Below are 24,558 nucleotides of genomic sequence, written 5' to 3'. Positions count from 1 at the left end.
TGTGTGTGTGTGTGTGTGTGTGTGTGTGTCTGTGTGTGTGTGTGTGTGTGTGTGTGTGTGTGTGTGTGTGTGTGTGTGTATGTGTATGTGTGTGTGTGTGTGTGTGTGTGTGTCTGTGTGTGTGTGTGTGTGTGTTTTTTTTTTTTTTTTTTTTTTTTATAGTAAGGTTTAGGAAAGCTTCAAGAAGCCTGGCCTGTAGTGAAGGTGGCACGGTGTGGTATCCACTAGTTGCCTAGTGCAGCTCCACTAAAACCCATTCCTTACTCTCTCCTCTGCCTGGATCCCCCCGGGACCACTGTGAAGCGACTACTTCGGGGGGTGGCTGTGCTCATGCACTTGTCGTACTCTCAGCGCTAGCTGGCGTTGCTAGATCGCTGCTCTTCTCTCCATTTACGCTGCAGCTCTGACATAATCTGTGTGACTGCCCTGCTGACGGCATTCCAAGAGTCCTCCTCTCGACACATTTCATCAACGACATTCTCCACGTTAAGGACGGGCATCTCCGTTCGCACTGCCTCGAACCTTGGACAGTCAAAGACCACATGCTCCGGCGTTTCATCGACGTTGCCACACTCCGGACAGAGGGGTGACACTGCGTGTCCGAACCGATGCAGGTATTTCCTGAAGCAGCCGTGGCCAGACAGGAACTGCGTTAGGTGGAAATTGACTTCTCCGTGTTTTCTGTTCACCCAGGTCGAAAGGATCGGTATTAGTCTATGTGTCCATCTACCGTTCTCCGTCGTGTTCCACTCCTGTTGCCACTTAGCCAATGACTCCACTCTCACAACTTTCCGTACTCTTCCGGCTTCTCTCTGCCTGTAGCACTCACTGTCCTCCGCCAGGGTGATGCCGATAGGGATCATACCGGCGATAACGCATACTGCTTCCGACGAGATGGTTCTGTACGCACTCACGACTCGCATGGCCATGAGCCGGAACGTACTGCTCAGTTTCCTTTGGTTCTGCTTCGTTTCCAGCGCTGGAACCCAGGCTGGACCTCCATATCTCAGTATCGATGATGACACGCTGGCCAGAAGACGCCTCTTGCTACTGCTGGGACCAGCGTTGTTCGGCATGATTCTAGCTATCGCGTTGATGGCCTTCGAAGCCTTCTCACAGGCATATTCGACGTGGCTGTTGAAGTTTAGCCGGTCATCGATCATCACTCCCAGGTATTTTAACACACGCTTCGAGGCTATGGTGTGCTCCCCGACGGTGATTTCCGCCCGCTGTACCGCTTTACAGTTACTGACCAATAACACTTCCGTTTTGTGGTGGGCTATTTGCAGCTTCGCTCCTTTCATCCAGTTACCAATCATGTCGATTGCCTCGGTTGACAACACTTCCACCTCTTCCAGCGTCTCGCCTGTTACCGTCAAGACGACGTCGTCCGCAAAGCCAACGATCTCAACTCCTTTGGGCAGTTTCAGCGTTAGCACGCCGTTGTACATCCCGTTCCAGAGCGTTGGACCAAGGATGGAGCCTTGTGGAACTCCCGCTGTGATCCTAATCGATCTCTGTCCCATGTCTGTCTCGTAGACCAGAACCCGGTTCTGGAAATAACTCCTCAGGATCCTGCACAGGTAGTCAGGGACCCTCATTCTATGCAGTGCTTCGGCGATGGCCTCCCAGCTGGCGCTGTTGAACGCATTCTTGACGTCGATCGTTATCACGGCGCAATATCGATCTCCTCTCCGCTTCTGTTTGGATGCCTTTTCAGCTCTCTCGACCACTGTCCGAATTGCATCCACCGTCGATCTCCCTTTCCGGAATCCGAACTGCCTCTCCGACAATCCGTGCTCACTCTCCGTGTATTTCGTCAGCCTGTTTAGGATGATCCTCTCCAAGAGTTTTCCGAGTGTATCCAGCAGGCATATAGGCCTGTATGATGCTGGATCCCCCGGCGGTTTTCCTGGTTTCGGCAGCAACACTAGCATCTGTATCTTCCACCTGTCAGGGAAGTGACCCTCGTTCAGGCATTTCTGCAGCATCATCCTGAACATGTCCGGGGATGACTGGATCGCCGCAATGTGTGTGTGTGTGTGTGTGTGTGTGTGTGTGTGTGTGTGTGTGTGTGTGTGTGTGTATGTGTGTGTGTGTGTGTGTGTGTGTGTGTGTGTGTGTGTGTTTATGTGAGTGTGTGTGTGTGTGTGTGTGTGTGTGTGTGTGTGTGTGTGTGTGTGTGTGTGTGTGTGTGTGTGTGTGTGTATGTGTGTGTGTGTGAGTGTGTGTGTGTGTGTGTGTGTGTGTGTGTGTGTGTGTGTGTGTGTGTTAGTGTGCGTGCGTCTGCGTGTCTCTGTGTGTGTGAGTGAGTGTGTGGGTGTGTCTGTGTCTGTGTGTTTTTTTTTTTTTTTTTTTTTTGGCAAGGAGGAAACCTTCAAAAAGGCCATCGTGCCACCGCTTGACGACTGGGCGCACAGTCGCGGTGACACGGTGTGTGGGATTCTTACCGCACTAAAACCTCCTTAGACGCCTTGCCCTTTTTCCTCCGGAACCACTTGTCGTATTACTTCGGAGGGGGCCGTGCATTACGCACCTCACTTTACCTCAGCTAATTGGCGCTTCCAGTTCGCTGATCGTCTCTCCAATTTGTGAGCCATTTAGCTCCCAGCGTCACGTTCTACTCGGTTATCCCTGGTGGTGGATACAGCCAACTCTGACGGAGAGTTCTCCTGGCTTCGGCTTTCAGTTCGCACTTGTGTGAGCACATTACTACTTTCTAGTTGGTCTTCCCGCCATTTTCGCTGCAGCGCTGACATGATCTGCGTTACTGCTCTGCTGACGGCGTTAAAGGTGCCCTCCTCTCGACACATTTCTTCGACAACATTCTCCGTGCTAAGGGCGACCATATCCTCTCGCACATCATCAAATCTAGGACATTCGAAGACCACGTGCTCTGGTGATTCTTCCACATTCCCACACTCCGGACAGAAGGGTGACGTTGTGTGTCCGAACCGATGCAGGTACTTCCTGAAGCAGCCATGACCAGACAGGAACTGCGTCAAGTGGAAGTTGACTTCTCCATGCTTCCTGTTCACCCAGGTCGAAAAAGTCGGTATTAGCCTGTGTGTCCATCTACCGTTCTCTGCTGCATCCCACTCCTGCTGCCACTTAGCCATCGACTCCGTTCTCACCATTTTTCGTACTCCTCTGGTTTCTCTCGTCATATAGCACTCGTACCGGCGATAACGCATACTGCCTCCATCGAAATGGTTCTGTACGCACTCACGACTCGCATGGCCATGAGCCGGAACGTACTGCTCAATTTTCTTTGGTTCTGCTTCGTTTTCAGCGCTTCAATCCAGGCTGGACCTCCGTACCTTAGTATTGATGAGGAAACACTAGCCAGAAGACGTCTCTTGCTGCTGCTTGGACCAGAATTGTTCGGCATGATTCTGGCTATTGCGTTGATGACCTTCGTCGCCTTCTCGCAAGCATATTCGATGTGGCTATTAAAGTTTAGCCGGTCGTCGATCATCACTCCCAGATACTTAAGCATGCGCTTCGAAGCAATGGTGTGCTCTCCAACGGTAATTTCTGCCCGCTGCACTGCTTTGCAGTTACTGACCAACATCACTTCTGTTTTGTGGTGGGCTATCTGCAGCTTCGCTCCTTGCATCCAGTTACCAATCGTATCTATCGCCTCGGCCGCCAACATTTCCACTTCTTCCAGCGTCTCACCGGTTACCGTCAAGACGACATCGTCCGCAAAGCCAACGATCTCAACTCCTTTGGGCAGCTTGAGCGTCAGCACGCCATTGTACATTCCGTTCCACAGCGTGGGACTTAGAATGGAGCCTTGGGGAACCCCCGCCGTGATTCTAAGTGATTTCTGCCCCGTGTCTGTCACGTAGACAAGGACCCGGTTCTGGAAATAACTACTTAGAATCCTGCAGAGGTAGCCTGGAACCCTCATTCTATGGAGCGCCTTGGCGATGGCCTCCCAGCTGGCGCTATTGAATGCATTCTTGACATCGATCGTAATCACGGCGCAGTATCGATTTCCTCTCCGCTTCTGTTTGGAAGCTTTCTCGGCTCTGTCAATCACTGTCCGAATTGCATCCACCGTCGATCTCCCTTTCCGGAATCCAAACTGTCTCTCCGACAATCCGTGTTCACTCTCCGTGCATTTCGTCAGCCTGTTGAGGATGATCCTCTCTAAGAGCTTTCCTACAGTATCCAGCAAGCATATTGGCCTATACGATGCAGGTTCCTCCGGCGGTTTTCCGGGCTTCGGCAACAGCACAAGCTTTTGTACCTTCCACCTATCAGGGAACTGACCATCGTCCAGACATTTCTGCAGCACCATCCTGAACATGTCCGGGAACGTCTGGATCGCCGCCTTCAACGCCACGTTGGGAATTCCATCCGGGCCGGGAGCTTTATTCGCTTTCAACCCTTTCGCTGCTGCTATGAGTTCCTCGTTGGAGACTTGTTCAACGTTGTCTTCATCTACCTCGCCATATGGTGTAGGTGGCCAGTTCGTTGGGTCATGCTGTGGGAAAAGTCCCTCCACGATGACTTTCAGCTTGTTGTGACACATTTCAACCGGCATCGTTGGGCCTCTGATCTTCGCCATCGCAACTCGGTATGCGTTGCCCCAGGGGTTGGCATCGGCATCGCGGCACAACTCCTTGAAACTATTTGACTTGCTCAGCTTTATCTTTCGTTTCAGTGCAGCCCTGGCCTCTCGGAACACCACCCTGCGCTCCTCTCTGTCTGCTTCTGTTCTTGCTCTCTGAGCACGCCTTCTGGCTAGAAGACAAGTAGCACGGAGGGTGCTAATTTCCTCGTTCCACCAGTAGGCTGGACGCCGCCTGTTCGTTGGCTCCAGTTTTCTCGGCATAGTTGTGTCACATGCCCTTGCTAATAATTCGGTCAACTCGTTCGCGCTTAGGCCCGGGACGCTGTTGTCTACCCTTAGAGCTTCGATGAAGAGATCCTTATTGAATGCCTTCGTCTTCCACTTCCGCTCGCTTACTTTCGTCCTCCGCATTTCCACCGGTGTTCGTTCGCCGATACTGTACCGGATCGCCTGATGGTCACTATGGGTGTGCTCCTCGCACACTGTCCAGTTCATATTTGCCATTAGCGACGTACTGCAGAAAGTGACGTCGATAATGGATTCCCTACCATCTTTGCGGAAGGTGCTGATGGTTCCTTCGTTGGCCAGACTGACGTTCAACTTTGCCAGAGCTTCCAGCAGGCTATACCCTCTTGCGTTGGTACATCTGCTCCCCCAATCCACTGCCCAAGCATTGAAGTCTCCTGCGATGACGACTGGTCTCCGTCCAATGAGCTCTTCGGTGAGCCCATCTAGCATCTGGTGGAACTGCTCAATTGTCCATCTCGGGGGTGCGTAGCAACTACATACATAGATTCCATTGATTTTGGCGATCACGAAACCTTCGTATGGGATTGCCACCACTTGTTGAATGGGATACCTGCCCATGACTTGTATGGCCGCCATTCCTGCTCTATCCGCCACCCAGTTACCATTATCGAGAGGGACTCGATATGGCTCTGAAATGATTGCAACGTCGCACTTTGTTTCCGTTGTTGACTGCCACAACAGTTGCTGTGCTGTGCTACAATGATTGAGATTTATTTGGGTTACCTTCATTCTTGCTGGCCCACCATCGTCTTCTTGAACTCAGGGCACCTGAAACTTCCCGTCACATGGCCGTTTCCGTCCTCCTTTTTGCAGAGCATGCACCTCGGTTGCTTTGTACAGTCTTTTGCAACGTGCCCCTTCTCTCCGCATTTCCTGCACAGATCAGATCTGTCAGGGCCTTTGCAGTGTCTCGCCTGGTGACCGAAGCCCATGCATTTGTAGCATCTCTCCATTTTCTTAGATACCCGAGGAATAGCTTTCAACGGGCACACTGACCACCCAACCTTGATTCGGCCAGTCTTCAGCAGCTCGTTAGCTGCGTCCGAAGAAAGTCGTATCGACGCCGTCTGCGTGCCACCATACGCCTTTCTCAACCGAATTGCCATCGGTACGTCTCCCAGGTTGCATTGCACCTTCAGCGCACTTTTCAACTCGTCTTCTGTTGTGATCTCGTCCAGATCCCTGCACTCGACCACTGACTCCTGGGATAAGGCTCTTACGTTCGCCGTCTCGCCAAGAGATTTTTCGACGAGCTCCTTAAAAGCTGAGGTCTTAACCGTAGGGTCCCTTTTCAGCTCGAATAGCATCTCGCCTTTCTGGGTTCGCCTGGTTTTCACCACATTCTCGCCTAGTTGTTTCAACTCCGGATCCTCTCTCACTTTCCGGAGGAGTGCTGCGTAGGACGTTTTGTCCTTCGCCTCAACAACCAGAGCGTCACCCTTGCTTCTCTCCCTACGAGGCCTAGGCTTCTCCTTATTCTTGTGTCTGTGTGTGTGTGTGTGTGTATGTGTGTGTGCGTGTGTATGTGTGTGTGTGTGTATGAGTGTGCGTGCGTCTGCGTGTCTCTGTGTGTGTGAGTGTGTGTGTGGGTGTGTCTGTGTCTGTGTCTGTGTCTGTGTGTGTGTCTGTGTGTGTGTGTGTGTGTGTGTGTGTGTGTGTGTGTGTGTGTGTGTGTGTGTGTGTGTTTGTGTGTGTGTGTGTGTGTGTGTGTGTGTGTGTGTGTGTGTGTGTGTGTGTGTGTGTGTGTGTGAGTGTGTGTGTGTGTGTGTGTGTGTGGGGGTGTGTGTGTGGGTGTGTGTGTGTGTGTGTGTGTGTGTGTGTGTGTGTGTGTGTGTGTGTGTGTGTGTGTGTGTGTGTGTGTGTGTGTGTGTGTGTGTGTGTGTGTGTGTGTGTGTGTGTGTGTGTGTGTGTGTGTGTGTGTGTGTGTGTGTGTGTGTGGGTGTGTGTGTGTGTCGTTCCAGCTTCCATGTTCGAAAACATTATTTTCAAACCTTGCGCGTATTTAATTTAATTTTAATGTTACATTTATAAATTACAATAGGCTCGGTCTCACCATGTTCTGCTATTCTGCCGCCATCGATTGCTTCTTTTGGATTCCCTTGTACTTTTTCTCTAACGCTTCGTATTTAATTCCGCACTTAACCGGCAATTTCCTTCCGTAGATCGTCCTTGGTCCGTTCTAACATGATTCCGCCTTTTCCGGATTGTAAACGTCAAACGCCAGGAAATTGATTATGTGCGCCACAAGTGGCGGTACTATCAACTATGAAACATTTAAATTGACCACTAAAAGCGATTTCGATGAACATCGATGAACATGTTATGTCTGCTTGTCTGTGATCATACCTTCACTATCGCAACTCCGGGTAATCCGCAAAAGTTCTTGCATTTTTCTCAGGCACTTTTGATCTAACTGCAATCACTCTCTCATACTCGAAATGTGCCACGACCACATTGGCACAACGACGCCCTATACGCTCTCTGACCAATGCGCAGGGCGTTAACCTTATCGTATATTTGGGCCAAAATGGTCACTTGAACTGTGAAAAATATATTATCTCCCATACCGAAGTCATTTGAAAAATGCAATCCAAATCAAAGAGATTCGAACTGGAACGATCTGTCGTTTGCCATATACACACAGAGCTTAGATTACCGAAGTCGGTAAAATTTTACTGGGTTTTTAAACAGCTGAGTTTTCAGTAATCAACCCAGTAGTTTTTGCTTTTGCTGAAAACTCCGTAAATTGCAGAGTCTCTGAACTGTCAAAAATTACCGTGTTAGTCGGTACTAGTATTGCTGTCTTATTCAGTAATTTATTTGTTTACATAGTTTTTGCTGAGTTTTTCAGTATTTTTATTTTATTTTTTTAATGAATAAGTCAGTAAATTCATCAACAATGTTTTTATTTCATTAATTGTTTGGGTTCATTCGATTAGCGATTTGTATTTGGGGACGGAGTTTAGTGGCGGATTAGCAGTAATGCTGTTTTAACTAGTCCAGGTCGAGCGGTCAGAGTTTCCCCGTGGTTTAGCCGGGTGGTGGCTCTTTCGATGTACCGGATTGGGTACCTAAGTCTGAAGCTCTGTAATAGGAAATTTTAGTGAAATTTCTTTCTTCAAACTAACTTGAACATCTGAAAGTCAATGCAGGAGTGCAGAAACTGATAAATTTCGGGGTAGTTTATGCAATCCTGTGTTGACTTCCAAATTTTCACAATGGTTTCTTGTTTTCAAGAGAAGATTTCCGATGTCAAGACGTGAATCGAGGAGGATGACATAAGAAATTTGCTTTACTGTCAGTATCAGCAAAGTTGGAATTTCGTTTGATGACTGCTCCAGTAAAACATAACGAATACAAAAACTCGGTACTCTATTTTACTGAGTTTTAGTCATTATCCGCAAAGCTGTTATTTTACGATAAGTTCAGTACTTACTCTTACCATATTCAGTAGTTTGTCGCAAGAGCTACTGATTGTCAGTTGTTTTATTGAGAATAGCAGTATGTTCGGTAATTTTTGTGATTTACAGTTCGAAAACTTTAAAAAAAATTACCGAACACGGAAGCCGTGATTAAGTGTGTAATTCAACCATTTCCAGACAAGTCCCAGTTGATAGGATTACTTATGATCCTTAAACGATCGCTTACTTCAGAAGGATATTATTATTTAAAAATTCCAACTCCCGTTAAACAAAGATTAAACACTGTACAAAGTGCAAACCAATCTTTGATAGTGGTCAAAATTTGTGTACAAGCCGTTTGTTTTATACAGTTGAACTGTAACTATACTGTCCAAGGCATCGGGTAACTTCGGGGAATTCAAAACACGACCAAACCAAAATCTTGTAAATTTTTTTTTTTTTTTTGTTTATTAATTTATTTGATAAGGCTCAACCGAATTAACTTAACAGAGCCGAGGATTCTTGGTCACTATACAATACATCTTAAATATATAGTCAAAAGGTACAACACAATAAACACTTTATCTTCCGCTATCCAAAAAGCCTCCTCCATCAGAACTGGAGCCGCTTCCAGTAGTTTCATTGTATGGCAAATTTTTGTACGCCAACGAGGGTCAGAGCGCGTCCATTGCAGCAATGGACGCAAAACGTGGTCAGCACTCACACACTCATCACGAAACGGTTGCTTTCCAAAGTCGACGACGCATCGACCGAAAGAACTGCTGATGAAGAACAATGAGGAGGACCACACAATGGTTGCTGCCGAGAAAACAGACGATTGCGTAGCACACATCGAGAGTGGTCTGCTTTTGTCGACAGCCGAGTGAACACTCAAAATCTTGTAAATGGATGGTAATATTAAAGTTTGGTTGGCAATACGTGATAATTCGTTGTTTGTTATTATTTTTTTTTTTTTTTTCGTTTTCCACGGTATCAACTGAAACTTCCCGTCACATGGCCGTTTCCGTCCTCCTTTTTGCAGAGCATGCACCTCGGTTGCTTTGTACAGTCTTTTGCAACGTGCCCCTTCTCTCCGCATTTCCTGCACAGATCAGATCTGTCAGGGCCTTTGCAGTGTCTCGCCTGGTGACCGAAGCCCATGCATTTGTAGCATCTCTCCATTTTCTTAGATACCCGAGGAATAGCTTTCAACGGGCACACTGACCACCCAACCTTGATTCGGCCAGTCTTCAGCAGCTCGTTAGCTGCGTCCGAAGAAAGTCGTATCGACGCCGTCTGCGTGCCACCATACGCCTTTCTCAACCGAATTGCCATCGGTACGTCTCCCAGGTTGCATTGCACCTTCAGCGCACTTTTCAACTCGTCTTCTGTTGTGATCTCGTCCAGATCCCTGCACTCGACCACTGACTCCTGGGATAAGGCTCTTACGTTCGCCGTCTCGCCAAGAGATTTTTCGACGAGCTCCTTAAAAGCTGAGGTCTTAACCGTAGGGTCCCTTTTCAGCTCGAATAGCATCTCGCCTTTCTGGGTTCGCCTGGTTTTCACCACATTCTCGCCTAGTTGTTTCAACTCCGGATCCTCTCTCACTTTCCGGAGGAGTGCTGCGTAGGACGTTTTGTCCTTCGCCTCAACAACCAGAGCGTCACCCTTGCTTCTCTCCCTACGAGGCCTAGGCTTCTCCTTATTCTTGTGTCTGTGTGTGTGTGTGTATGTGTGTGTGCGTGTGTATGTGTGTGTGTGTGTATGAGTGTGCGTGCGTCTGCGTGTCTCTGTGTGTGTGAGTGTGTGTGTGGGTGTGTCTGTGTCTGTGTCTGTGTCTGTGTCTGTGTCTGTGTCTGTGTCTGTCTGTGTGTGTGTGTGTGTGTGTGTGTGTGTGTGTGTGTGTGTGTGTGTGTGTGTGTGTGTGTGTGTGTGTGTGTGTGTTTATGTGAGTGTTTGTGTGTGTGTGTGTGTGTGTGTGTGTGTGTGTGTGTGTGTGTGTGTGTGTGTGTGTGTGTGTCTGTGTGTGTGTGTGTGTGTGTGTGTGTGTGTGTGTGTGTGTGTGTGTGTGTGTGTGTGTGTGTGTGTGTGTGTGTGTGTGTGTGTGTGGGGGTGTGTGTGTGGGTGTGTGTGTGGGTGTGTGTGTGTCGTTCCAGCTTCCATGTTCGAAAACATTATTTTCAAACCTTGCGCGTATTTAATTTAATTTTAATGTTAAATTTATAAATTACAATAGGCTCGGTCTCACCATGTTCTGCTATTCTGCCGCCATCGATTGCTTCTTTTGGATTCCCTTGTACTTTTTCTCTAACGCTTCGTATTTAATTCCGCACTTAACCGGCAATTTCCTTCCGTAGATCGTCCTTGGTCCGTTCTAACATGATTCCGCCTTTTCCGGATTGTAAACGTCAAACGCCAGGAAATTGATTATGTGCGCCACAAGTGGCGGTACTATCAACTATGAAACATTTAAATTGACCACTAAAAGCGATTTCGATGAACATCGATGAACATGTTATGTCTGCTTGTCTGTGATCATACCTTCACTATCGCAACTCCGGGTAATCCGCAAAAGTTCTTGCATTTTTCTCAGGCACTTTTGATCTAACTGCAATCACTCTCTCATACTCGAAATGTGCCACGACCACATTGGCACAACGACGCCCTATACGCTCTCTGACCAATGCGCAGGGCGTTAACCTTATCGTATATTTGGGCCAAAATGGTCACTTGAACTGTGAAAAATATATTATCTCCCATACCGAAGTCATTTGAAAAATGCAATCCAAATCAAAGAGATTCGAACTGGAACGATCTGTCGTTTGCCATATACACACAGAGCTTAGATTACCGAAGTCGGTAAAATTTTACTGGGTTTTTAAACAGCTGAGTTTTCAGTAATCAACCCAGTAGTTTTTGCTTTTGTTGAAAACTCCGTAAATTGCAGAGTCTCTGAACTGTCAAAAATTACCGTGTTAGTCGGTACTAGTATTGCTGTCTTATTCAGTAATTTATTTGTTTACATAGTTTTTGCTGAGTTTTTCAGTATTTTTATTTTATTTTTTTAATGAATAAGTCAGTAAATTCATCAACAATGTTTTTATTTCATTAATTGTTTGGGTTCATTCGATTAGCGATTTGTATTTGGGGACGGAGTTTAGTGGCGGATTAGCAGTAATGCTGTTTTAACTAGTCCAGGTCGAGCGGTCAGAGTTTCCCCGTGGTTTAGCCGGGTGGTGGCTCTTTCGATGTACCGGATTGGGTACCTAAGTCTGAAGCTCTGTAATAGGAAATTTTAGTGAAATTTCTTTCTTCAAACTAACTTGAACATCTGAAAGTCAATGCAGGAGTGCAGAAACTGATAAATTTCGGGGTAGTTTATGCAATCCTGTGTTGACTTCCAAATTTTCACAATGGTTTCTTGTTTTCAAGAGAAGATTTCCGACGTCAAGACGTGAATCGAGGAGGATGACATAAGAAATTTGCTTTACTGTCCAATCAGCAAAGTTGGAATTTCGTTTGATGACTGCTCCAGTAAAACATAACGAATACAAAAACTCGGTACTCTATTTTACTGAGTTTTAGTCATTATCCGCAAAGCTGTTATTTTACGATAAGTTCAGTACTTACTCTTACCATATTCAGTAGTTTGTCGCAAGAGCTACTGATTGTCAGTTGTTTTATTGAGAATAGCAGTATGTTCGGTAATTTTTGTGATTTACAGTTCGAAAACTTTAAAAAAAATTACCGAACACGGAAGCCGTGATTAAGTGTGTAATTCAACCATTTCCAGACAAGTCCCAGTTGATAGGATTACTTATGATCCTTAAACGATCGCTTACTTCAGAAGGATATTATTATTTAAAAATTCCAACTCCCGTTAAACAAAGATTAAACACTGTACAAAGTGCAAACCAATCTTTGATAGTGGTCAAAATTTGTGTACAAGCCGTTTGTTTTATACAGTTGAACTGTAACTATACTGTCCAAGGCATCGGGTAACTTCGGGGAATTCAAAACACGACCAAACCAAAATCTTGTAAATGGATGGTAATATTAAAGTTTGGTTGGCAATACGTGATAATTCGTTGTTTGTTATTATTTTTTTTTTTTTTTCGTTTTCCACGGTATCAAAAACGGATTGCTGTAATTTATGCTGATCATGCGCCCAAAAAAAGTTCGCGATATTTCACGAAGTTCACCAAGGGAAAAGTTCGCGAGTCATAGTGAGTTTTCACGAACTTTTCCATCACTGGTAGATTGATTTGTTAAATTATTTATGCAAGTTTTAGTTTGATAAATTTTTGTTCAACAATTTGAAAATACTGCTTTGGGGTGAAATTGATTAAGAATAATTGCCAAATATCAAGAGGACATTATGCAGGTATTTGATCAATTGAAAGTCTTTGGAATAATTTCTGATCATTAGAATTTGTTGCAAGAATATCTTAGAAGTATGATTTTACCTACAGAACAATAAGAGATCTCCAGAATAATGATTAATCAATCAGAAGAAAGGCCAGCATATCATAATAGAATTATGCAGGTATTTGATCAATTGAAGGTTTATGGAAGAATTTCTGGACAACCTGCCTTCCCTTTTTTTTGTGATCCAGTGGCAGCACTTGCTTAAACTCTACACTGGACCCTTTTTATTGATAAATTTTGCTTCTATGAGCCTCTATTTTAAATCAACACACAGACGTTCCTAGGGTGGCTATGGTGCCCGTTTGGTCACTGTTGTTTTTGTGCTGATCCAAATAGTTTTGATAATATTCTTTTTTTTTTAAAGGTTGATTTTTGTCCCAGTCTTGTCTTCTGTCGTCACTTATTTTGTCATTTTGTCTTGTGTATTAACCCCCACTTGTCTTGTTTATTGTGTCAAGTTGTGTCTATTGTCCTTCTCCATTTGTTTTTAAACTCGTTCTGTTGCTCAGTCATTACTAATTTCATTGATATATAAAAATAGTAATATCAATTACAGGATAATATGGTTGTTTCTCGATTACTTCTTCAAAGGGAAGCACCAGCTCCTGCAAACAATGCATCCGATCGTCGATCCGGCGCAACCGGCAGCTCGCGCACGCCTACCAACACCTAGGCGAGTAAGAGAGGTGACACAGTCGGAAGAAGTGTTAGTTTGTTTACTAAAATGAACCGCCCATTTTGTTATGGCAAGTTTTGCTATAAGAAATGCTCCTCGTGTTTATTAGCGAAATTCACATCAAAGATTGATTATTTGCGTAGGAATATCAGTTTGGCACGGCATTTGTGACCAGCATACACCTTCCGGTCGTATGAAACAGGTCAAAAACTGTCCAAATCCGCAGATAAAATTTTTTGTTTTGAATTTCTGTATGGCAAAATAGTGAACTTTTCGTGAACATTAACGGCAAAGAACTCACCAACACTGGGAGACCGTGAGTTCCTGCCCACCTGTCATTTCCCATCTCGTACCAACACCACTACCAGTTAGAGGAAATTCTCCCTATCTGATGATAGTGCTAGCATGCGTGGGCGAACCATCAGTTACGCCAAATCGACGACCAAACGCACCGTCTACAAAAGCCGATACGCTCCCTTGAAAAAGTTATCGAGATTTCTACTAATTAATGAATTATAGACAATTACCTCTCATGATCCTTGGCTCCACTATGATTTTAACTTACCACTTTTAGATTATTTATCAAATACCTCTCCGAGTATATAACGCCCCGATGCCTTGTTGATTTCTGATCTCATTTGGATTGGTCCTGAATTTGTTTGATATCCTGTTCGAAGTTATTCTTTTTCTTCTCCTTAGTCAATTGAAATCCCCGTGTCTCACGTCATATGATTCGCCATTCATAAAGATAATGGGTTAAAAGGGAGTAATACATACATAAAGGTAGATTAGTATTAGTTGTACTTGATCCAAACACTAGAAAGAAGATAGATGACTTAGTAGGAAAATAAAACGAATATATAACTAGTGCAATGGATAAGTGTTAGTTCCGGGATCATTTTAGTGTTAGTAGTTATGTTAGTTTTGATCCGTATTCAGTCCTGCCGGCCCCTCCAGCACTATTTGCAGCAATTGTGATAAGATTATGCGACACTGATACTACTACTATGTTAAATGTATGACTTGTCAATTTTCGCAACGCAATGTCTTTCAATAAATCACTCAATCACTTTGATGTCTGAAAATTTGCTCAAAAGGGTTTTGTTGACACATCATACCTTACCTAAAGCACAACAATCCTAATTCTTATTACAAACCTATCAACATATTTAACACATCTTTCCTAAAACTTTACTAGTTTGTAAGCGTCTGGTTGTAGATATGACTTTCGCTATTAACATTACCTGTAATTAACAAATACACTAAATAGGAAGATTTATTATACAACTTCAAAAGCTAGTCGTCTCCCTAAGCGGACCCCCCGCGTCCTATCTCTTATGTTAATTAACTTTCTGAATTCTCTAATTGAAGTTTATTTAATAAATAACTGAAATCTCTACCTACACAATCATAACCCATGCTTTTAAATTTAACGTGTTTCAAGTACTTCTGGCTTTGACATATATTAATTATATCTTTGTTCGTCCCAGGTGACACCTTCAAGTGACTAAAATGCTTCACTATTTTTGCTGAGATTTGTCATTGTCATTGACAGACTTTCGCACGACATTGACAAAATTGTTTTTCACATAGTCAAAAAAACCTTCGTCAAAAGCTCATTCATTTTTGTTTTGTCAATGACAAAGATTCACCTGGTACCTAAAAGTATAATTTCGTGCATTCTGTGTACCATGTACAAAAATGGTGTTTAACATTGTTTCCTGAGTAATACTTCAATGAAAACAACAATGAAAGCTTGTCACGCAAATAGAAGGAGCACCGTTCGCCACTTTCTGAAATATTTCAATAGTATAATTCCCTTGCAAACCCAAATAAATCTATCTGCGTAAAACTAAATAAATTAAGAGTGATTTGCGGCAAAACCCGCCAGTATCACACCCAACGTCAGTGCCTATACGTAAGCGTACTACGACGCGGCTCTCAATCGAAGGAGTAAGAAGTGTGATACTATCACTGCTAGACTAGATCTTTGGTTCTCTCATGCAGTGGTTTATCAGAGAGGGGAAGCTCAGTAATCCCCATTGCCTGCCCATGGCGCCATTCTATCGCGGCATGAGCCAGCAACGCCGGCCATAAACCTACCGTCTCCAACACTCCACTAAAAAGCATGAAATTAAGCCCGCCCACCAGCATCAAGGTGCAAAAACTAGCCAAGGAGAGGGAATTTCTGGACAACCGGCTTTCCTGCAAGAATATCTTAGAGAATTTCTTAGATTCATTTATTAATAATGTTAATATCATTAATATGAAATCTGTAGAATAATTATTAATCAATCAGAAGAATTACCAAAATACCCAAAGAAAATTATGCAGGTATTTGATGAATTGAAGGTTTTTGAAATAATTACTGATCAACTGACTATTTTTTTTTTTTCATTCCACTGCGTCCTAGCAAGAAGTACGGTCGACTTAGTTCGCGCTCCGCTATTTTGGAAGTTTTCTCGCTATTCGCTTGATTTAAATTGTCAGTTTTTTCTCGCTTAGAGTTCCCAGCTAAATAATTAACTAAAAGTGAGTTTTTTACTGAGAAGAAAGTGTGTTTTCGGCATCATCGGAAGGAAAATTGTTTTTACGATTGCCAATTCGCCAACCATTTTGCACACCATCGGTGCGTGGTAACGCATACCTGCACACGGATCATCGTCATCGAGTGTCAGCATCTGCCTCCGCATTTACACCGCTCATCTATCATCGTGTGTTCAGCTGAGTGCCGACCCTCATACAAGCACACACCAACGAAGACCGCCCGCACACGCTGATCGAAGATCATCCACGCTGCGCGTCGCTCCGCTGCTGCCGTTTAAACGCTCGGTGGTAGTAGTATAGGATTATCAGATAAGTTTTTGTTCTTGTTTCTCTCTTTCGCCCACAGTTAAATTTTAAGTTTGTGTTCTGTGTTTGTAGTTTTTTTTGTGTGTATTGTGTCCGAGTGATTACCGTTTCAGTGGTAGAGCGTTTTTCGCTCCCACTTACTTACTTACTTAAGTGTCCTGAGCGCCATCCCTGGCGCAAAGGGCCAACGTGAAAGATCTCCATCCTGGGCGATTGTTTGCTTTCGCCTTGACCTGGGCCCAGGTCAAATTCCGGTCGACTTGCTTAATCTCCTTGTTTAGGCTTCGCCGCCATGAGCCCCTGGGTCTGCCTCTGCTGCGATGTCCGGCTGGATTCCAATCCAGCGCTTGTTTGCAGATTTCATTTCCGCTCTTCCGTAGAGTGTGGCCAACCCACCTCCACTTACGTTCCCGAATTTCTGTCGATATCGGCTTCTGGTGACACCGTCGATGGAGCTCGGCATTCGAAATCCAGTTGTGAGGCCACCAAGCACGAATTATATACCGCAGGCATCGGTTGATGAACACCTGCAGCTTCTGTGTGATCTCCGCTGATACGCACCATGTTTCGCTAGCGTACAGCAGTACAGATTTCACGTTAGAGTTGAAAATTCGGATCTTCGTGCGGAGACTAATCTGATTTGACTTCCAGATGTTTCGTAAACTCGCAAAAGCAGCCCTTGCCTTCTTGATCCGTGCACCTATGTCACTCTTGGTTCCGCCGTCCGACGCTATCTGGCTGCCAAGATATTGGAAACTTTCAACCTTCTCCACTTCCTGACCAGCTACCGTAAAATTGGATGGATTTCCCGTGTTGATATCCAACGATTTAGTCTTGCTGACGTTGATGTTGAGACCTGCCGCTGAGGAGCGTTCGGCGAGATCGTCGAGCTTACTCTGCATGTCAGAACGCCGTTGTGATACTAAAGCAACGTCATCCGCCAAATCTAGGTCGTTTAGATGCTCCATTGTAATAGGCTGCCAGAGCAACCCACGGTTCGGCACACGGTCGATCGCACCAACCATTATCTCGTCGATTACGATGAGGAACAGTAGCGGTGATAGAATACATCCTTGCCTCACTCCAGCGACTACCCGAATAGGGTCAGATAGGGCTCCGTTGTGCAGCACCCTGCACGTGAAAGCCTCATACTGAGCTTCGATGAGGTTGACGATTTTATCCGGAACTCCCTTGCGCCTTAGGGCGCCCCACAGGTTTTCGTGGTTGAGTCGGTCGAAAGCTTTTTCGTAGTCAATGAAAACCAAGTAAAGGGACTCTTGGAATTCGTTGACCTGCTCCAAGATTATGCGGAGCGAGACAATATGGTCCACACAGGATCTTCCAGCACGGAATCCCGCCTGCTGCCGTCGGAGAGTCGCGTCGATCTTCTCCTGTATCCGGTTGAGGATAACTTTGCATAGAACTTTGAGAACACAACACAGTAACATAATGCCACGCCAGTTATCGCATACAGTTGGGTCCCCCTTCTTTGGGACCTTCACTAAGACGCCCTGCATCCAGTCAGCCGGAAAAGTCGCGGTGTCCCAGATATTGCAGAATAGTTGATGCAACATTTGTGCAGATAGCATGGGGTCAGCTTTGAGCATCTCTGCTGATATGCGATCGACCCCGGGAGCCTTGTTGGATTTCATGGTTCGGATAGCAGCTTCGATCTCCGGTAGGGATGGCGCCTCAGAATTGACGCGAGTGATGCGTCGCACTCTTGGCGGTTCATGCCGAGATGTTGATGGCTGGTTGACCGACGAAACTTGTAGAAGCTGTTCGAAGTGTTCAAACCAGCGTTTCAGCTGATCAGTGGGGTCGGTGAGCAACTGACCAGTCGCGTCCTTCACTGGCATCCTAGGATTCATCCTTGCTCCACTCAGGCGTCGTGAGATATCGTAGAGGAGACGGATATCGCCTGTTGCTGCGGCTTTCTCACCTTCATCGGCTGCTTCGCTCCCACTAGTACGGCAAAATGGACATTTTGTCGCAAGACGAAATGGACGTTTTGTCGGAAGATGACACCACTTTGCCACGCGATGGCAAGAAGGGTCGAAAACGTACGTCATCTCTCCCTGGTTCATCGTCTCAGTCTGGCAAAGGACAGGCTCAGATAAACCCCCGATCGCGAGCCTATCCAGATGACTCGACTGGCCCATGGGTTGTCTACTTTCAGCCCAGAAACAAACCTTTGAATGTAATGCAAATTACTAATGATCTGACGAAGCGATACTCGGCCGTGACTGAAATCACGAAGGTTAGGCACAATAAACTTCGTGTCTCCGTCTCTAACCTGAAGCAGGCTAACGAGATTGCTGCCTCCCAGCTCTTCACGCTCGAGTACAGAGTTTACATCCCAGCTCGTGATGTGGAGATCGAAGGTGTGGTCACCGAAGCGAGTCTGACCCCCGAGATCTTGGAGAAGCAGGCGGTTGGCCGTTTCAAGAACCGTTTGCTTCCTCCGGTGAAGATACTGGATGTCCAAAAACTGGGCTCAGTATCTGTCAGCGAGGGTAAAAAGAGTTTTACCCCCACAGACTCGTTCCGTGTGACCTTTTCTGGTTCAGCCCTTCCTCACTACATCGAGCTGGGAAAACTTCGACTACCTGTGCGTTTGTTCGTTCCCCGGGTCATGAACTGCCAAAACTGTAAGCAGTTGGGACATACGGCCTCCCACTGTGGCAGCAAGGCACGCTGTTCCAAATGCGGAGAGAAGCATGGGGATGACACCTGTGCAGCTACCGCACCAAAATGCGTGTACTGTAAGGGAACTCCTCATGGTATCTCGTCATGCCCGGTGTACAAACAACGCGGGGAGAAATTACAACGCTCACTTAAGGAACGTTCCCGGCAGTCTTTTGCAGAAATGCTTAAGACGGCCACGCCATCGACCAACGACAAAAATCCCTTTTCTCTTTTGTCAGATGACGAGACTGACTCTGACTTGGCTGAGGAGGGAACTTCTTTCTGTTTTTCAGCACGGAAACGAAAACGCATCCGTTCGCGGAAAGTTGAGAATGAAGAACCCCAAATCAGCTTGCCCAAATCAAGGAGTGGTGGAAAAAAGGAAGTTTCTACTCCTCCTGGATTCAGAAGAACTGACTATACCCAGGATTTTCCACCTCTCCCGGGGACATCCAAAACCCCTGATGTCCCATTTTTAAGAACAGAAGCCCCTTCTTCATCTGGGTTGTTCTCATTTGATAAAATTGTGGACGATATTCTCAAGTACCTGAATATTTCTGATCCTCTCAAAAGCATTGTTCTGGCAATGCTTCCTACTGTGAAGACCCTCTTGAAGCAATTGACATTGAAGTGGCCCCTCATTGCAGCAATCATTTCCTTCGATGGATAATTTTCCAAACGAGGTCGGGGATTTGATCACTATTTTACAGTGGAATTGTCGAAGTCTTATTCCTAAATTAGACTCTTTTAAGTTTTTAGTTCACAATAATGATTGTGATGCATTTGCTCTTTGTGAAACTTGGCTCTCTTCAGATATAGATCTTCCTTTTTATGATTTTAACATTATTCGACTGGATCGTGAGGATTCGCGTGGAGGAGGGGTACTTTTGGGGATCAAAAAGTGCCATTCTTTCTATAGAGTGAATCTTCCACAATTTACAGGTATTGAAGTTGTCACATGTCAGGCTATTATTAAAGGTAAGAGCCTTTGTATTGCTTCTGTTTATATTCCTCCTAGAGCCGTTGTTAATCGAAAACAACTTTCAGATATATGTTCAGTACTTCCTGCTCCACGGTTGATTATGGGAGATTTTAATTCCCACGGTACAGGCTGGGGGGAACTGTATGATGACAACCGTTCTACTTTTATATATGACCTCTGTGATAACTTCAATATGACAATTCTTAACAATGGAGAAGTAACACGTTTGGCTGGACCATCCTCGAATGGAAGTAAATTAGACCTCACACTTTGCTCTAACTCATTATCGTTGGATTGCACGTGGAATGTGATCCAGGATCCCCACGGTAGTGATCACTTGCCGATCAAAATTTCGATTGCCAGTGGGTTCAATCCGTCGGAATCCGTTAACGTCGCGTACGACCTCACCCGTAATATCGATTGGACAACGTTCAAGACCGCGATAGAGGAAGCCGTGTCGTCGGTAGAAGGGCTTCCACCGTTGGAGGAATATAACTTCCTCTCCAATCTGATCTTGGACAGCGCGCTTCGAGCCCAAACTCGGCCGGTTCCAGGAACGTCTTTGCGTAGGAAACCTCCTTCCCCTTGGTGGGACCACCAATGCACTGAGGTTTATCGTAAAAAGTCCGACGCGTTTAAGCTTTTCCGGAAACGTGGAACACCCGTGTATTTCGAAGCGTACTCGGCTCTTGAACGCGAACTCAAGAGCCTCATCAAAGCCAAGAAACGCGGATACTGGCGGCAATTCGTGGACGGATTATCGCGCGAAACGTCGATGAATACGCTTTGGAACGCGGCGCGAAGGATGCGTAACCGGTCTTCGAACAACGAGAGCGAGGAGTACTCAGATCGTTGGATTCTCAAGTTCGCACGAAAAGTATGTCCTGATTCCGTGCCGGCACAGAAGATTCCTCGCGAAACGACGAATTCTGTAGACGAGATCAGCCAGCCTTTTTCAATGCTGGAACTCTCACTCGCGCTCCTTTCGTGTGGCAATTCGGCTCCGGGGGCTGATAGAATCAAGTTCAACTTGTTGAAGAACCTCCCAGACGTCGCTAAGAGGCGCATGCTGAACTTGTTTTGTCAGTTCCTGGAGCTCAATATTGTTCCGGATGATTGGAGGCAAGTGAGAGTTATAGCCATTAAAAAGCCTGGAAAACCCGCTTCAGATCATAACTCGTATCGTCCCATCGCGATGTTATCGTGCATTCGAAAATTGTTGGAGAAAATGATCCTTTTTCGCTTGGACAAATGGGTTGAGACGAACCACCTACTCTCAGATACTCAATTTGGATTCCGTAGGGGCAAGGGAACGAACGACTGTCTCGCGTTGCTTTCCACTGAAATTCAGTTGGCTTTTGCTAATAAAGAGCAAATGGCTTCTGTATTCTTGGATATCAAGGGGGCTTTTGATTCAGTATCCGTTGAAGTCCTTTCAGACAAACTCCACGCTTGTGGCCTTTCTCCATTAATTAATAACTTTTTGTACAATTTGCTGTCAGAGAAACATATGAGCTTTTCTCATGGAAACTCTACAGCTTCACGATTTAGCTACATGGGTCTCCCCCAGGGCTCATGTTTAAGCCCCCTTTTGTATAATTTCTACGTCAGAGAAATTGACAATTGTCTAAGTGACAACTGCACGCTGAGACAACTTGCAGATGACGGCGTAGTGTCTATGACAGGACCCAAAGGGGTCGACCTGCAAGGACCCTTACAGGATACCTTAGACAATTTGTCTACTTGGGCTATTCAGCTAGGTATCGAATTCTCCACGGAGAAAACTGAGTTGGTCGTTTTTTCTAGGAAGCATAGCCCAGCACAACCAAAGCTTCAACTTTTGGGTAAACCGATCACTCATTCTATGTCCTTCAAATATCTTGGGGTCTGGTTCGATTCAAAATGCACCTGGAGATCCCACATTGAGTATCTGAGACGAAAATGCCAACAAAGGATCAATTTTCTCCGAACAATTACCGGAACGTGGTGGGGAGCCCATCCGCAAGATCTTCTAACGTTGTACCGGACAACGATTTTATCGGTTTTAGAATACGGTAGTTTTTGTTTCCAGTCGGCGGCTAAAACTCACATCATCAAACTGGAACGTATCCAGTATCGTTGTCTTCGTATCGCGTTAGGATGCATGCACTCGACTCATACGATGAGTCTAGAAGTGTTGGCGGGCATGTTGCCACTATCGGATCGGTTCTCGGAATTGTCCCTCAGGCTCCTCACCCGTTGCGAAGTTATGAACCCACTGGTAATCGAAAACTTTGAAAAGCTTCTTGAGCTGAACCCTCAAACTCGTTTTATGTCATTGTACTATGTGTACATAACACAGGATGTCAGCCCTTCACAGCATAATCCTCATCGTGTATGCTTCTCCGACTTCGGCAATTCAGTTAGTTTTGATTTATCTATGACGCGGGAGATTCGTGGGATCCCAGAACATCATCGTTCCATGATTGTTCCGTCAATTTACGCTGCAAAGTTTGGCCAAGTTGATTCCGCAAGATCGTTCTTCACAGATGGATCACTAATAGAGTCGTCCGCTGGTTTTGGTATTTTTAACGAATTTCATAGCGCCTCTCGAATGCTTCAAGCTCCTTGTTCCGTATATGTTGCTGAGCTGGCGGCAATACATTATACGCTAGAAACGATCGCCTCACTTGCACCAGATCATTATTTTATTTTTACGGATAGTCTCAGTTCTGTCGAGGCTATTCGCTCTATGAGGCCGGTAAAGCACTCCTCGTATTTTCTCATGAAAATACGAGAGTTTTTAAGTGCTTTATCTTTAAGATCTTTTGTCATCACCTTTGCATGGGTCCCATCTCATTGCTCGATTCCGGGCAATGAGATGGCTGACTCACTTGCTAAGGTGGGCGCTATGGAAGGCGATATTTACGATCGACAAATCGCCTACGATGAATTTTTCTTCATTTATCGTCAACAGTCACTCGTCAGCTGGCAGAATAAGTGGAGTGAAGGGAGTTTGGGACGATGGCTATATTCGATCATCCCTAAGGTGTCGAAGAGTTCTTGGTTCAAGGGGTTGGATGTGGGTCGAGACTTCATTCGTACGATGTCTCGCCTCATGTCCAATCACTATTCGTTAAACGCTCACTTGTTCCGTGTTGGGCTGAAGGACAGCAATCTCTGTGAATGTGGACAAGGTTACCAGGACGCAGATCACATTATTTGGTCTTGTGCTGAGCATCGCGGAGTCAGATCTGAACTGTACGATTCCCTTCGGGCTCGAGGTAGACAACCTAATGTTCCAGTTCGGGATATTTTGGCTAGACACGATCTGGAGTTTATGAAACTCATATATGTTTACTTTAAGAATATTAACATTAGATTGTAAGTTTTATTAACCTTGTGTTTAGTTTGTATTTTGTACGTGTGGGTTTTTTTTTATGTTTGTTTTCAAGATGAATAGAAATTAGTTCATGTTTTAGGATTAATTAAATATTTGTATCGTAAACCACATTTCAAACCTCCCTCTTCCTTTTCCCATCCAAAAAAAATTGTAAATCCCCATTAACCTCGAGACAACCGCGAGTATCCGGTCCAGCTCCTTTAACTTTAAATATAAGAAATCAATAATGTATAACAAAAATGATAACTCGGCTCTGTAAAGTTTATTCGATTGAGCCTGTACAAATAAAGTAATTAATAAAAAAAAAAAAAAACTGACTATTTTTTTTTTAAAGATTATTTTAGAGGCAAGATTAGTCCTATTTAAAAATTAGTGATCTCCAGAATAATTACTAGTCAACCAAAGAATTTCCAAAATACTCTAAAAATATTATGCAGGTATTTGATAAATTGAAGGTATTAGGAATGATTCCTGATCAACCGATTTTCTTGCAAGAATATCTTAGAGAATTGATTTGATTTTTCGAATAATTAGAATTTTCCAGCATAATTGCTAATCAATCAGAAGAATGGCCAAAATATCATGAGGATATTAAGCAGGTATTTGAAAAATTGAAGGTATTTTGAAAAATGCCTGATCAACCGACTTTCTTGCAAGAATACTTTTTTGAGAAATGATTTGATTTTTTTTATATAATTAGAAATCTCCAGAATAGTTTATAATCAATAGGGAGAATTTCTAAAATATCAAGAAGATATGTTGCGGGTATTTCATTAATTTAAGGTTTTTGGATTAATTCCTGATCAACTGACTTTTTTAAAAGAATATATTAGAGGCAAGATTGGTCCTATTGAAAAATAGTAATCTTCAGAATAATTACTAGTCAATCAGAAGAATTTCCAAAATACCCTGAAAATATTATGCAGGTATTTGATCAGTTGAAGGGCCTTGGAATAATTCTTGATAATCCAACTTTTATGCAAGAATATCTTAGATGCATTATTTAATTTATCGAACATTAGAAATATTTAGAATAAAACATTATCATCCAGAAGAATTGCCAAAATATTAAGAGAACATTATGCAGGTATTTGGCCAATTGAAGGTCTTTGGAATAACTGCATATGTGGACTTCAAAACATACCTGCGAACTTTAGAAATGTTCAACATGCTTCACTCAAATTTTGTGTATTTCTCGAGTTTCGATTTTTTTTTTAAACTTCAGCAAATATCAGAAATATTCAATGATTGTCA

This window comes from Ochlerotatus camptorhynchus, unplaced genomic scaffold, assembly GCF_037179485.1.
Source record: "Ochlerotatus camptorhynchus isolate MF236.1 unplaced genomic scaffold, CSIRO-AGI_Acam_v1.1 ptg000657l, whole genome shotgun sequence".
Taxonomy (NCBI): domain Eukaryota; kingdom Metazoa; phylum Arthropoda; class Insecta; order Diptera; family Culicidae; genus Ochlerotatus; species Ochlerotatus camptorhynchus.
The sequence above is the reverse complement of the archived record's forward strand: the minus strand, read 5'-3'. Positions refer to the sequence as shown.